This window comes from Pongo abelii, chromosome 15, assembly GCF_028885655.2.
Source record: "Pongo abelii isolate AG06213 chromosome 15, NHGRI_mPonAbe1-v2.0_pri, whole genome shotgun sequence".
Classification (NCBI taxonomy): domain Eukaryota; kingdom Metazoa; phylum Chordata; class Mammalia; order Primates; family Hominidae; genus Pongo; species Pongo abelii.
The window spans coordinates 57,680,703-57,698,150 of record NC_072000.2 but is presented as its reverse complement, the minus strand read 5'-3'; positions in this window follow the sequence as shown (position 1 = coordinate 57,698,150).

Genomic DNA, 17,448 nt, shown 5'->3' with positions numbered 1-17,448 from the left:
GAGATAAGCAAAAATACAATCTGCATGCCACTGCTATAAACAGTAGTTGAAACAAGTAGCAGGGTGACTTGGACTAAAATTTAGCTCCAGCCCAAAACCAGTTTAGATTCCTCTACAGCAGTCTCACCAAGATTTGTGGTTAGGAGAATTGTAAAAATTTCATGATATGTCTGGCTGGAGGAATGACTAGAACAATGGAGACACATGTAGAAAAGAGAGCACATCAAAAATGTACACATCTGGATGAATATTTCTGGGGAAATACCACAGTATGCCTTTACTGATCTATAAGGGTAGACTCACTAGGAAAGTAGGTGGGTGCCTAGGCTTTACCTGCTTTCATTGCATTGCTGCGTTCTCTTGCCTATCTAAAGGCTTCCATTTCACTAGGAAATATAACCGAGGATAAGGATAGGAAGGTGGTTGCCTCCTAAACTATTCCTTCCATCAGCATTGTTCCCAGAAATACAGGCAAGGGATTTTTTTTATATATATATAGAAGTTAGAAACAATAGAAAGTTGGTCAAGGCTCAAGTGTGCATCTAGCACTGTTTAAAAACTGGGGTAATTCAAAGAAGAAAACTTAGCCTTTGCCCTTAAATAGTTATCTTCTCACAAAAGAGATGAAGAAAAAATACATTTGAAACAAGACTAAACAAAATAAGATTATAGGAATTCTGTTCTAAAGCATTGCTCTCTTAATCACATTCCATTTCATTTAATTCTCACAGCTTGCCTTCCATATACACTTCTCTACAGGTTGAAATTCTCTTCATCCCTTTTGCTGCTTAAGAAGTTGCTATTTAAGGAGAAAGGACCACACTTCACATTTGCTTTTACCTTAATGCACTGTGTCCAACTTTTACATTTTGTTACATTATATATTTAAAGTGGTTAAGACTAATAAAAAGAAAGAGATTAATAGAGATGAGGTAGGAAAAAAAAAGTTGAGGTAAAAAGAAATCTTGATCTTACAACCCTGGGATTTAGCACACACAAGGCCCTTAATATATATGTTAGAAATGAATGAAAGAATGGTTTGAAGATAAGTATTCCAGGAGTGGAAAGCAATATCATCAGAGAGAGGCATTGGAGTGGCATATCGATGGATCTGAGAGAGATTAGGCAAACTAGAGCTGAAGCTGGGTAGCATGAAATAACAGGAAGTAAGAATCAGCAGGATGGACAAAATTATGGGTCTGGAAAATTCAGAACAGAAGCTTAGATTTGATATTCGAGAAAATGGGAATCTTTGATGGTTTGGAGACTAGTGATCTGTGGAATAAGAGTGTCTGAGGAAGATGAATAACCTTGGCATGTAGGATGACTTAGGCAGGAGGGGGAAGCCTCACCTAGTCAGCTATGAGCCCATGCCAGCCATCTCGGTGTGAAGTGATGACTGAGGGGCTGGGGAGTGATGTGGAAGGGATGGGATGTTGATAAGGGGCATTTCAAAAGAAGACTCAGTGGGATTTAATAAACACTTTTCAGTAGATCAAAATCTGTAGGCTTACTGAGGTCACAACAGAAGAGATAAGAGAATGACTAAGAGTTGTAGAAGTAGCAGAAGACAAAAGGTCTAGAAAATAGAAGCCAGGCCTAGGAGTCAGCAACCCATGACCTTGCCCAATGCACTTGTTAATTCATTCCTTAAAACCAGGAGGTAGCCTCGCCATTGTGGAACCTTGCTAGGCTCTTGCATTCTGCCATTGAGTAAGAGATCTAAGATCGAAGGAGAAAAGACACCCCAGCCCTGTCAATAGCAGCCTTTCTGAAATTTCCTGGATCCTGCCGCTTCACAAGGCAAGCTTCTCCTGGCCTTGCCAAACCCTCCCCACCTAGTCCTGCTTCCTCTGAGGCTAAAGACACACTAAGACAAGCACCCAGACATGCCCTCACATACTGGACAAGTTTGGTCCATGAAGAACATTAGGTTACAACAGGTCTCAGTTTTTTATTTCAGCATTTAAACACTCAAAAGAAAGAGTAAATTCACCGGACTAAAGAAATATACCTCACAATACATGCAAAAGAAGATACAATATAACTAAAGGCAGAAAGTAGAACTACAAAAGCGTCATCTAGCATGCATTTTCTTGACATGTTCTCTTTGTAAGAATCTCTCCTAGGTGTGGATATTGTATTTGCTATGAATTCTGCCATCTGAGGGTCCCATTAATACTCCAAGTATTTCTTTGTCTGTTCAGGAGGAAAGAAGGACTTCTGGGAAGAGATAAATTGTGCTATCGCTATCCAACATACAGTGGAAATTATGTAATCAAGCAGCATGTGTGATAAAACTCATGATAAAATGTTATCCACATGGATAAAACTAAAAAACAGAATGAGCAAATTGCAAAAGAATACATATATACAGCAAGATTCTATTTACATTGTCTAAAAACTGTAAAGAACACTATTTTTATTTGTTTGTTTGTTTAGAGACACCTTAATGTATGAAAAAACTTAAAGACTTGCCTCTGGAAGAAAAAGGAAGGATGGGGGTATGTGTAAGAAGGAAATACAATGGGGATGTGCATAGGGTTTTCCACCATATTGCATTGATTGATCTCGTTAGCTGGATACTGTGTCCTTGGGTGTTCATTACATAATTCCCATGTCTTTCTGTAGCTTTAAAATATTTAACAATATATTTTGGCTAAGTCTTCACTTCTTTCCTGAGAAGAAGGGAAAAGCCTGCCCTGGCAGTGAGCTTTTTTTCAACATAGAAGTAGACTCATTTTCCCTCGTCCTCAGTGTAGAAGACACCCACATCCACAGTGGGAAGAAAAAAAAGACAGGATCCGCTGCATAAAGTGTTCAACTATTAAAGGGACAAGTAGTTTTTATTTAAACTTCAGTAGTAAGCTTGGAGAAGTCCATGTATGTTTTATTTTTATTGCACACAAGTTCCATTCCAGGACGAGGAGGGGCATCATTTCTTCACATTCCTGCGCAAGAGAGAGGGCTTCCTCCTGTTACAATGCTCAAGAAGGCAAACATGTGAGAGTCACCAAAAATGCTCAAATGCCTGAGCCTTGCTGGCTCACAGAAAGGGGATTAGTAAAGCACCATTAACCCTGCAATGAAAACACATCAGTTTAGCGTATTCTTTCATCCTAAATCCAGTTTATAAACACAGCCTTATCACAGGGAGAATGTTTATCTTCATGTATAATAAGTAGATTCCCAAAAAGCAACAGTAGCTAATGAAATTAAATATAATGTTGGAAAATATACGTTATCCTTTTAGCAAAAATGGCACAGTTAACAGTTAAGCCAGAATGTTTAAGCATCTTCTACTCTGATTCACTTAGAAAGTTTGTTTATGAGTCGAAGAAAGTCAGAGGTTTGAATCTAGGAATCGCCTACTTTCCAGTTATCTAAGCCAAATTTCTAAATCAAGTCAAGAAAGAGAACTTTTCATGGCTTCGCAGTGCTAAAAGTTAAGACACATTCTAGTAATTTATGATCATTTATCTGGGAAGTGGAAGTAATTGATGACAAAGGAAACTTAATTACTGCTTCTTTTCTTTCCACTTCCAACTGCCCAAGAGGTCCTTGAGCTTCCCTGTTTGTTTCTATTTATATGTAAACTTCCAGAGGCTAATTTAACTATAGACACTAACTAACCTTGACCTTTCTCAAAGCTTCCCTTAAGGATTAATAACATGTTTCTATCCCTATCATCGTTTTTCACCAGAGGGTCACATTTGTTATGCATAATTACTAATGAAATTATGAAACAAATGAAGAAGCAGTGCAGGCTCTCTCCCAAAAAGCCAACGTGCACATTTAAATGTGCCTCAGTTACCAAACATCAGTGCATTTCCTTTTGTATAGCATGTGCCGCACAAAATCTTGACAGTGCAAGAATCACCGCTAAAGAAAATTGAAAGCAAAATGTAATTTACCACCTAGTCTTTTCTCCTGGTGTGTGAGTGTGGGGTGGGGGCAAGTCAATAACTGAACAAAACGCATAGAATTTTCCACACCAAAATGTGGGTCACTTGGTCTCCAAAGAATCTAAGCAGTCAGAACAACAAGGGGACAGAATATTGGAAATGAGGACTCTCCTGGAATGTTTGGGATATGTGGTTTTGGATCTCCTACTTTTCCAGTTCCTGATCTACTCATGGGTAGCTGAGGGTAGAAGTGGGGAGATCCAAATGTGCACATTAGGACTCATATGTGGAGAAAGGTAGCCTTTTAAATTTTCAATAACTGACAACTTTTCTCCCAAGTCTCCTTTGTATTCCTAGAACAGACTATTTATCTTATTCTGTTCAGGTATCCATAGTCTGCTCTAATGACTTTTAGCCAAATCTGAATATTATAATGTCAGGTAAAATCTAATTGTCACATACAATTTATATATGAGTCTTCCAGGGATTCTACCTTTTTTTTTTTTTTTTTTTTTTGAGATGGAGTCTCGCTCTGTTGCCTAGGCTGGAGTGCAATGGCACAATCTTGGCTCACTGCAACCTCTGCCTCCCAGGTTCAAGTGATTCTCCTGCCTCAGCCTCCTGAGAAGCTGGGATTACAGGTGCCCGCCACCACGCCTGGCTAATTTTTGTATTTTTAGTAGAGATGGGGTTTCACTGTGTTGGCCAGGCTGGTCTCGAACTCCTGACATAGTGATCTAATCCACTCACCTCAGCCTCCCAAAGTGCTGGTATTACAAGTGTGAGCCACCACGCCCAGCCAGATTCTACCTCTTCCTATTCTTCTTTGGAGGTCATCTAATTTCCCAGAGACTCTCACATTGTCCTGGCAGATGTCTACTGCTGAGTGGTCCCTGAATTGGGTTTCTCACCTCAGTTGGTCTCTGAGCATTGGCTTTTCTCCTTGCCATGCCCACTGTGGCATAGATTTAACCTGATCTTTGAAGTCTCAGGCTGGAATCCGTAGACTTTTCCATTACCTGTGACCTGTCCTGGTGCTCTGGGATCCTGATCCTGATCCTTTCTGATCCACTAATTCTCTTAACCCTTCCTTTTCCTGACTTCCTTCTGGGCCTGCAAATTCTCAGCTCCTTTCTCTGTACCACAATATAGTGAATAGGATTCTGGGAGACTGCCCAGATCTACCTCCAAGGCATCTCCTTGAGACACTACTTTACTACTCCAGTCCCATAGCTTGGATTTCTCTGAGGGGCTTGCAAGCTTGCAAAGAAAACTCAACACATGTCCTGATATTCTCAGCTTTCTTCCAAACCTATCTGGGAGTCATCTTCCTGACCCTAGTCTGAGGAGTCAGTATATGAAAGGAAGCAGAGAATTAGGCAATAGCTTAAGGATAATAGTTGAGTTTGGAGAAGGATCATTCAGAACAGAGGATACTAAATAAGGTTTTATTTATTCACTTATTTATTCATTCATTTAGAAATATTGACTGTGCTAAATACTGTGTTGATTATATTAATATAAGGAAGACATGGTCCATGCTTTTAAGGAATCCTCAGTCTGATAGAGAGCAAGCACGTTAGCAGGTATTTCCAGGGCACACTAGGAGAATAAAAAATGTAAATAGATATTTGTTCCAAATGACAGAGTTGCATAGGGTTTCAGAAAATTTTCCTTAGAAACAATGATGCTCCAATTTGTCTTGGACGATGATTAGTGTATCATCAACAGTGGAAACAGCATTTTTGGCAGTGGGAGTAAAAATATGGAAGAATGGAACAGCACTAGAGTACTACAAGTACAATATGATTTAGTATAGTTGGAGCAGAAAAAAAAATGAACTGGAGAATAGTAAGAAGTAAGAAGGGGAAGATGGTCAGAAGAGAGATAATGAAACTAAGGAGTTGGGGTTTTATCCTGTAAGAACTGAGAAACTATCAGTCTCTTAATAAAGGTAGAGACAGGGCTACATTTACTTTGTAGAAAGTTCATTGTGGCCACAGTCTAGAGGAGGGTCTTGAGTATGTCAAGATTGGAAGTGGGGAGGCCAAACAGGAGATGATTTAAACAATAAATTAAGGGAGCAATAGAGAAATAAAAAAAAAAGAATGTCTACAAGAAATGGTCAATAGACAGAACTGAGATTTGGTTACTGATTAGTGTTGGAGATTGGGAAAGGAAGAATTTGGCAATCGCTAAAAGTTTTGTAGGTGAATAGTGGTATAACTTGCTAAGATAAAGGGTACAATTCAGGGAACAGATTTTATCAGGCAGGTTGTTTAGTTCAATTTTGAACATACTAGGTTTAAACAGATTTGAGATATCCAGATGGAGTTATTCAACAGGTCACTGAATAGGTGAGGAACTCTAGAGTCAAGTTCTGGCCTGAACTTATAGATGTGGAAGTCATAAGCATACAGACTATATTAATGGCTGTGGCAGTCTTTGCATGCTGAAACGTGTCCTTATATTGTTTGGTTAGGCATGAGTTTCTAGATGGAAATTATTAAGTAATTGATTCATGTTCTACAGGCTTGTTAATGAGGTGTCTAACTCCTATTTTAGTCTTATTCCTCTATAGGCATGGTTTTTCTCCCTCCTCTGGGAGATCTCTAAAAACAGAAAAGAGAAGAACAAAGATGGAAACTTGGTAACACCAGCATTTCAGAGATTACAAGTGAACATGGACTCTTGTAAAAAACAGCCTGGGGAAAAAAAAAAAAGACCAGGAAAGTATCAAATATTTGAAGCCAAAAAATGAGAGATTTTCTAGAAAAGAATGATCAATAATATCAAATTCCAGAAAGATCAAGTAAAATAGGCCCAGAATAGACTGGTTAGATTTGGCAACCTGTGGTGCGTAGGTGACTTTCACCAGTAGAGTATTAGATTGAAAACTGAATAGAGACTTCCAGTTCAAAATGGCAAACTGAGTATAAGTTCACCTCCCTACCCAACCTGCCGAGATGACTGAAAGACTTACAAAGGAGACTAACTTCATTAACAGCTCTGAGAATAGGGAGAAGTGATGAGTGTACCAAATATTTGAGAAATTTCTGGAAAACAGAAAATAAACAGGATTTTTACATTGTGACTAACCAGAGCCAACAAAGCTCAAAACCAGAACATATGCAGAAAATTGAAGAAAGCTGCTCTTCCTATGGGACCTGGAAAGCCTCTGAGATTGGCGTCAGAAGGCCAATTACGAGTCAAATCCAGAAAGAGATATGAAAGATATTGTTAATGTATATAAGCAAAATGTAGAAATGTGGCTAGGTATAGCTTTTGAGGCACTGGACCAAGGAGGGTAGAATATAATTTTCAAATGAGCCAAATCTGTAGATACACAAATTTAGGTCAGAGAGGCAATGTGCTAGCTAGAGCAACTTGGCATGGTATAATTGTTTGCATAGTTGAAGAGCTGAAACCTGGACTCAGTTATGGCCCAGGATAAAATATATGAAAATGCCAGTAGTTCCTCAGAATAATGTAGAGGAAAGAATCCAAAGACTTAGAAAAGGGACTTACTATGGACTATTTACACACTGTCTGCTATGTGTTGAGTGTATCTCCCACATTTTATATGTTGGGAACTTTATCCCCAAATTCATATATTAATGGCATTTGGAAGTGAACCCTTTGGGAGGTAATTAGAATGAGATAAGGTTATTAAGGTGGGGCCCCCGTGAGGGGACTGGTGGCTTTATGACTTTATAAGAAGAGGAAGGGGGACTTGAACTGGCATGCTCTTGCCCTTTTGCCATGTGATGCCCTCTGCCATATTATGATGCAGAAAGAAGGCCCTCACTAGATGTTGGCACCTTGATATTGGACTTCCCAGCCTCCAGAACTACACAAAATAATTTTTACATATGTATGAATTACCCAGTCTCATGTATTAAGTTGTAGCAACAGAAAATTGACTGAGACACTGTCCTTTTAAATATGTCCTGTAAGAGGAATTAGGAGGGAATTCTTTCAATTAGACATTGAAAATATATCATTTTTTGTAGAGAAACTGCCAGCATCTTTGAAAAGTGTTACTCCAGCTCTTCTTTATGCTGCAAAGGTGGTGGGAGATACTGCAGTAAAAATGGGTTTTTAATTTCAGTAGATGTCAAAAATTCTATATGGTCTGAGATTTACTCTACTTACAAGTTGACAAGTTAGCTTACTAAAATTTCAGAAGACCTGAGACTCCTGGGTCAAAGACAAGGGACTTTTTAATTCATGGTACAGCAAGCAGCATAAGCATCAACATATCCTCCGGCCCAAAACTCTTCAGGAGTGATGGAGATGGTCCCAAATGGATATCTGTACTTGCAGTGTGTTGTGTTACAGGAGAGAAACCCTGGGCTGAGGGGACCTAAATCTTAAATAATGAGCAAAAAGCATGCCTGCTTTTTGATCCAAAGAAAGGTGCTGTCTCTATCTCCCAAAGCTATTTGCTACACTAACAAAAAAGATAATATGAAACTGAAGGCAGTCAGTGTCTCATTCATAGATATGCAGAAATGCAAGGGACTCATGGAGAACTGTCACTCAACAATATCCACTTATAATTTCCACACTGTCTTAGCTTTTGGTAAATATCTCATTAATCTACAACTCTGTTGGCCACTATGATTAATCTGAATCATAGAAGCTGGGTACTCTGAGTAGGATAATGGAAAAAAATGAAGCTGGGATCAAATCTATTCATATTGTCTCACACAGCATTTTACTGAGGCTACTATCAGTAGGACTCCAAGCAGCAGAATGATGCCAAACTGCAGTATTGATTTCAATATGAGGAATAACTTTGTGTGGTTACTTTTTAAATGTAGTAAGATTTATTGTGGCCTAACATATTGTCTATCCTAGAAAACGTTCCATGTACACTTGAGAAGAGTATGTATGCTATTGTTGTTGAGTAGAATATTCTATAAATGTCTATTAGATCTAGTTGGTTTATGGTGTGAAGTCTCCTATTTCTCTTTCCTTCTGTCTGATTGTGCTATTCATTATTGAGAGTGAGATATTGAATTCTCCAGCTATTATTGCATTTTGATGGTCTATAATTAGATGTGTAAATTTTGTCTTCTTGCTGTATTAAAACTCATTAATATGTAATGTCCTTCTTTGTCTCTTGTAATCTGTTTTGATTTAAACTCTATTTTGTCTGATATTAGTAAAGCCACTGTGCTCCCTTTTGGCTACTATTTTCATAAAATATCTGTTTCTACCCTCTCACTTTCAATCTATTGTATTTGTGTCTTTGGATCTAAAGGGAGTCTTTTACAGATAGCATATAGCTAGATCATTGTTTTTATTCATTCTGTCAATCTCTATCTTTTGATTGGATGGTTTAATTCATTTACTTTTAGTTACTGATAAGGAGGGACTAACTTCTGTCATTCTGATATTTGTTTCTATATGCCTTGTAGCCTTTTGTTGCTCATTTTCTGCATTACTGTCTCTTTTTGTGTTTAGTTGATTTTTTGTAGTGAAATGTTTAGGTTCTATTCTTATTTTGGGGCGTATATTCTATAGCTATTTTCTTTGTAGCACCATGGGAATTACAGTTAACATACTAAAGTTATAACACTCTAATTTAAAGTAGAATCTAATAATATTGTACCTGTACTAGCTTAACCTCAATGATACACTAAACCTCTGTCCTTTAAAGCTTCATCCTTACCCCTTTCAGTTGATGTCATAAAATATATACTGTGTTCCCAAAAACATAAACTAATAATTCTTTTAAATGCAATTGTCTCTTAAATATGTAGAAAAGAAAAAATGAGTTATGAACGTTCTTACAAAAACACTAGATTTAATAATTGCCTATGTATTTGTTTTTATTGAGGTATTTATTTCTTCATACAGCTTCAAGTTACTATTTATTTTATTTCACCCTGCAGGACTTCCTTGAGCATTTTTTACAAGCAGATCTAGTGGTAATAAACTCCCTCAACTTTTGTTGATCTAGAGATGTCTTAATTTCTCCTTCACTTTTGAAGCACGGTTTTGCCAGATTTAGCATTCTTGACTAACAGGTTTTTTTTTTTTTTTTTTACTTTAGCAATTTGAATGTATTTGCCCACTGCCTTCTAGCTTTCAAAGTGTTTACTGTGAAATTTATTGATAATCGTATTGAGAATCTTTTGAGAATCTTTTGTATATGATGACTCACTCCTCTCGTTGCTTTCAAGATTCTTTGTTTTTGCATTTCTAAAATTTGATTGTCTTTTGTGTGGGTCTCTTTGAGTTCATCTTATTTAGAGTATGTTGAGCTTTTTGGATGGATATATTCATGTCTTTTATCAAATTTGGTGAAGTTTTCAGCCATTATTTTTTCAAATATTTTCTCTGCCCGTTCTCTCTCTTCTTCTTCTGAAACTCCCACAATGTGTATATTGGTTCAGTTGATGATGTCCCATGGGTCTTTTTAGGCTCTGGTCAATTCTCTTAAATTTTGTCTCTTTCTATTCTGCAAACTTGATCATTTCTGTTGTCTTATATTCAAGTTCACGGATTCTTTCTTTTACCTGCTCAAATCTACCTTTGAATAATTTTAGTAAACTTATTTCAATTGTACTTTAAGCTCCATTAATATATATTAGATATTTTAAACATTTATAAATAGAAATATTAATAAAGAGATAGAATACCTGCAGAAAAATATATATCGAATATAAATAATACCTACAGAGAAATATATATATATATATATACTTTTATATGTATATAGAAGACGTGGAGAAAGTAAACAACATATGAACAAAATAGAAATATCAATAAAGAGAATATCTGCAGAGAAATATTTTGTATTTTCAATAAATGGTGCTGGAAAAACTGAAATATTTCTCTGTGGGTATTTTATCTCTTTGTTAATATTTTGATTATATATGCAAATAAATATATATAGTTATCTGAAATATTCTATCTCTTTATTAATATTTCTATTTTGTTCATATGTTGTTTTCTTGACTTTCTTCACATCTTCTTTTAATTCTTTGAACATCTTGAAGACAGTTGTTTTAAAGTCTTTGTCTAGTATATCTGCCATCGGATCTTTTTCAGGGACATTTTCTGCTAATTGATTGATCTTTTGAACAGGCTATACTTTCTTGTGTCTTTGTATGACTTATGATTTTTCTGGTTGAAAATTGGACATTTGAATCTAATAATATTGTACCTATGAAAAGCAGATTCTTCCTCTTCCCCAAGGTTTGCTATTTGTGTTATTATTTTTATTATCTCAAATTTTTTTTTGATTCATGAAGGATGAGTCTGTGCTGAGAATTAGCCTAAGATATAAATCTAAAATATTGTCAGGTCTTTTCTGAAACTTTCCCTGGGCATATATAGTCACTGTCTAATTTACTCAATATATGTAGGTCTTTTTAGTTGTCCTAGTCTTTAATATCTGGTTCCCATAAGGAGTAAAAGAGCAAAATAGAAAAATACAGAGGGAGGAAGGACACTGGCACTTTAAATCCCCTGGAAGTCATTTCAGTTAAAGGGGCAGGGGCTTGGAACAGTAGGGGGTGGTGTGACAATTGTTACTGCTTCATTGTCTTTTCCAGCCTTTTCCTGGAAGTTGCAAGCTTTCAATAGACTCTGGAGTTCAACAATAGTCATATCAGACAGACTTTGCAATGCAGCCGTTGTCTAAGTGAGGAGACAGATTCCTGGTGCTTCCCATCCACCATCTTCCCCAGCAGCCAGCTTTTGAGGCTTAAAATTCCAGAGGAAAGAAAAACATATTGACATGAGCCAGGCATTCTCTACTGTTGTTATTGTTGTTGTTTTCCTGGAGGCATTCACAAGTAGTACAAACCTAAAGGTGAAGATTACAAACAGAAAGTGAAGGTTTAAAAGATGAGACATTAGCAGAATTATTAGCAGTAGTTCTACAGTACAAAGGAGACTAAAATTGGAGTTCAGGACCTGCCAAGGCAGAGCTCTTTGATAAACACTCAAAGCTTTGGGATTCATTGGAGAACTACACCCCAGAAATAGGGACACACTAGAAGTAGGTCAAACCTTACAGTGACTGAACCCAAGCCTTGAATCAGATCAGTCCCTGACTGAATTATGTGATATGTATAACATCATATGGATCCTCTATAACATATTTTACACAATATTCAACATTCAATTAAAAAATATTAGGAAACAGAATCAATGAGAAAAAAATAGAAATAGATGCACAAGGGATTCAGGAAGTTATGAGATAAAGGCTTAAACCAACTGTGATTAATATGTTCTAAATGATAAAAGGCAAAATACAAACTTTTACCAGAGACTCATACTTATTTAAAAGAAAAATAGAATGGACTTAACAAATGCAAAAAATATATATATTGTAGTTAAAAATACAATAGATTGGTAAAAAAGAAGATTAAATACAGAAGAAAAGGGAGATAGTGATTTGCTAGATATATCAGTAAAAAATAATCCAGATTGAAACAAGGTAGGAGAAAGAATGTACAATATGAGACATGGCAAAAGATTGAACACTTGTGCAGCTGGAGTTAGAAGAAAGACAAATGTAGCAGGTGAAATATTTAATTAGACAGTGATAGAGAATTTTCCAAAAATGAACAAAAGCCACAGACTGCAGACTATCTAAGAACATCAAGTAGGATAAATACAAAGAAAATCACACCTGGGTAAATCAGAGTAAACTACTAAAAACCAAACAAAACTCAAAGAAAAAAAGACACTCAAAGCAGCCAAAGGGGAGGGGGAAGCATTATTATTTTCAAAAGAGCAAAAGTAACCAAAAGGATAGAAGCCAAAAGACAAAGTAATGCATTCTTTAAAATGTTGAGGTAATAATCACCATCCTAGAATTCTATACAAAATGAAAATTTTCTTCAAAATTGAAGATAAAATAAAGGCAGTTTCAGAAAATAAATGCTCTGAGAATTTATTGCCAGCAGATTTGCCATCAAAGTAATGATAAAATAAATTTTTTCACTCATGAAAGAAATTGAAAAGAAGACAAAAAATTGAAACACATTCCATGTTCACAAATTGGAATAATTAATACTGTTAAATAGCCACACTACTCAAAGTGAGCTACAGATTCAATGCAATCCCTATCAAAATACCAATGACATTCTTTACAGAAATAGAAAAAAAAATACTAAAATTCACGTGAAACCACAAAAGGTCCCAAGTAGTAAAAGCAACAAAATTTAAAAAAGAAAAATCAAAGCTGAAGTCGCATTACTTGGCTTCAAAATATACTACAAAGGTATAGCAACCAAATCAGCATGGTATTGGCATAAAAACAGACACGTAGATTAGTGGAACAGAATAAAAAACCCAGAAATAAATCCACGTATTCACAGGCATCTGTTTTTTGACAAAGGTGCCAAGAACATTCACTGGGCAGAGAACAATCTATTCAACAAATGGTGCTGGAAAAACTGAATACACATATTCAGAAAAATAAAATTAGTTCTCTAGCTCTCATTATATACAGAAATAAACTTAAAATGGATAAATACTTGAATGTAATGCCCAAAACTATGAGACTATGAGAAGAAAACATAGGGGAAAGTTTCAAGACATTGGCCTGGGCAAACATTTTATGGAGAAGACTGCAAAAGCACAGGCAACAAAAGCAAAAAATAGACAAATGAAATTATATTCAACTAAAAAGCTTCTGCACACCAAAGGAAACAATCAACAGAGTAAAGAAACAACCTACAGAATGGGAGAAAATGTTTGCAAACTATTCATTCAACAAGGGAATTAATATCCAGAATATACAAGGAACTCAAACATCTCAACAGCAAAACAACAAATAATCCAATTTAAAAATGGGCAAATGAGTTGAATAGACATTTTTCAAAACAAGACATACAAATGGCCAACAGGTGTATGGAAAAATGATCAACATAGCTAATCATCAGGGAAATTCAAATCAAAACCACAATGAGACATCATCTCACCTCAGTTAGAAAGACTATTACCAAAAAAGCAAACAAAAAATGACAATAACAAAAAACCAAAACAGATACTAGAGAGAATGCAGAGAAAAGGGAACTCATACACTGTTTGTAGAAATTTAAATCAGTATAGACATTATAGAAAACAGTATGAATATCTTCAAAAAACTAAAAATAGAACTACCATATGATCCAGCAATCCCACATATCCTAAAAAATGGAAATCAGTATGTCAAAGAAATTCCTGCACTCTCATGTTTGCTGCAATATTATTCACAATAGCCAAGATATGGAATTAACTGAACTGTCCATTAACAAATGAATAGATAAAGACAATGCAGTATATATACACATAATGAAATATTGGCTGGACGCAGTGGCTAATGCCTGTAGTCTCAGCACTTTGGGAGGCTGAGGCGGGTGGATTACTTGAGCCCAGGAGTTCAAGACTAGTCTAGGCAACATGGCAAAACCTCATCTCTACCAAAAATACAAAAAAATTGCTGGGCGTGGTGGCATGTACCTATAGTCCCTGCTACTCAGGAGGCTGAGGCACGAGGATCCCTTCAGCCTGGGAGACGAAGGCTGCAGTGAGCTGTGATCACACCACCGCAATCCAACCAGCGCAAGAGAGTGAGACCTTGTCTCAAAAAAAAAAAAGGAAAGAAAGAAGAAAGGAAAGGAAAGGAAGGGAAGGAAGGGAAAGAAGGAAGGAAGGAAGGAGAGAGAGAAAGAAAGAAGAAAACAAAGAAAGAAAGAAAGAAAGAAAGAAAGAAAAAGAAAGAAAGAAAGAAAGAAAGAAAGAAAGAACGAAAGAAAGAAAGAGAAAGAAAGAAAAAATATTATTCAGCCATAAAAAAAGAATGAAATCCTGTCATGTGCAGCAACATGATGGAATTGGAGGACATTGTTAAGTAAAAGCAGCCAGAAACAGAAAGACAAATATCACATATTTGTCTCTCTTTTTAATATCAACTTTTTTAGCTCTCATATATGAATGGAAGTAGAGAGTAGAATGATGGTTATCAGATGCTGAGAAGGATGGGGCTTGGGAATAAAGAGAGGTTAATGGCTACAAAAATACAGTTAGAAAGAATAAGTTCTAGTGTTTGATAGCATAGTAGGCTGATTATAGCTAACAATAATTTATTATATATTTCAAAATAGCTAGAAGAGAAGATTTGGTATGTTCCCAACACAAACAAATAATATTAGGTTGTTTCAGAAGTAATTGTGGCTTTTGCCATTAGAAGTAATTATTTTCGAACCAACCTAATAAATGTTTGATGTGATAGATGATTTCATCATTACATATTGTATGCATGTATCAAGATATCACATGTACCCCCATAAATATGTATAATTATTATGTAGCAGTAAAAAACTAGCCTTTTAAACCAGAGAAATTTGATGAAAAAGCATGAAAATGAAGGGAGAAATAAAGAGCAGAGAATGAAATAATTATGTCAGTAAATTTAATTGAATACTGACTCTTTCAAACCATAACCAACAAACTAGTAGAAAAGAAAAGAAAATAATAAAAAGTGCTTCATTAATCAAAAAATGCAAAAAAGACAAAAAAGATTATGAATTAGGACAAATAGAAAACCAATAGAAAAACGGTAGCTATAAGACCAGATATATAAGTACTTATATTAAATGTAAAATAAGTAAATAATCTAATTAAAACATAAAGATTTTAAGACCAAATTAAAACACCAAAACTGAAGTATATGCTACTTTAAGAAGACATATCTTAAATATAAAGAAAGAGAAAAATTGAAAATAAAATAATGAAAAAATATGCATATAATGTTAACATTAATCAGTAGAAAGTATTGCAGCTATAATTTTTTTTTAAACAGACCACTAAGAAGCATGACTAAAGATAAAACAGATAGAGGGATAACTAATATATATATAAAAGTGTCAATTCACAAGGAGGATATTACAGTTCTAAATTTGTATCTGAGAGCATAGCTTCAAAATATGTAAAGAAAAATTTCACAAGATTAAAAGGAAAAATAGATACATTCATAATCATAGTGGGATACTTTAATACAGGGGTCCCCAGCCCCAGGGCCATGGACTAGTACTGGTCTGTGGCCTGTTAGAAACCAGGCCATACAGCAGGAGGTGAGCAGCAGGTGAGAGAGCATTACCACCTGAGCTCTGCCTTATGTCAGGTCAGTGGAAGCATTATTAGATTCTCATAGGAGCACAAACCCTATTGTGAACTGTGCATGTGAGGGATCTAGGTTGCATGCTTCTTATGATAATCTAATGCCTGATGATCTGAGGTTGAACAGTTTCATCCTGAAACCATCCCCACCCCCAACCTCGGTCCATGGAAAAATTGTCTTCCACAAAACTAGTCCCTGGTGCCAAAAAGGTTGGGGACCAACCTTTTTAATATACCTCTCTCAGAAACTGAGAGAACAGAGAGTAAAAATTATTAAAGATGCGGAAGATCTGAACAAATCTGACTTAGTCACATCTGCAGAATGCCAAATCCAATAGATGCAGAGCATGTATTTTTTTTTTTTTTTGTCAATTTTTTGGTAAATGCTCAATCCACATTGAACGTTTAACAAAATTGACCATTCTGGACCATAAAAGAGTGAATATATTTTGAAAGATTGAAATCAGCAGAATATATTCTCTGACTGAATTGGAATTAAGTTAGAAATTAGTAACAATAGGATAACTAGAAATGCATACATGTTTAGAAACTAAGCAATACATTTACAAATAATCTATGGGATAAAATATTTTTTAGTGGAAATTAGAAAATATTTTGAACTAAATGACAAATGCAAATATAGCATACCAAACTTTGTGTATGGTATCCTGACAACTAAATTAAACTTGTGATCCTCTTATCAGATCATCTGTTAGATATTACAAACCTTAAAAAGATAATATAATGTTATTATAGATAACTATGTGACAACCAATAGGAAAATTCTGAAAACAAAATTTCTAGAAAAAAAGTCACAAAAATAAGCTCAAGAAAAATAAACACATCTGAATATATGTATTCAAAAAATACAAATGGAATTTTAAAACTTCAGACAGAAAACTTCAGGCCCAGATATCATCTCTAGTGAATTCTAAAATTTAGGAAAGACAAAGTGTTAGTCTCCAAAGATTAGAAAACTTAACAGAAGATTACAGAAACTGAAAATAAGCAAGACCATCAATGTCTCAGAACTTACAGGTATGAAGATATAGTTTAACCCACTGAATAAAATACTGCCTGAAAGCATAGGGAAAATGAATGAGTGACAGAAAAAGGAAGTCATAAACACTACAGCTTTTTCATCAGCTTCAGATAGGTGGACTGTAATATCTACCTGTATTTTATTTTTTTTCCTTGATATATGATATGTATGTTTCTATCTTTAAAATAATTTTTCTCATATTTTACCCCTCTTAGTTTATATAGAGTATACTGGTAATCGTTAACCTAGTAATTTACAGGTTACTGAGTATACAGACCATGTTGTGGCAAAACAGAAGGAGGAAAGGATATGATCTAGAAATTTAAACTTGGTGATAAACACGGTAGCCAAGGAACCATGGTGAAGGAT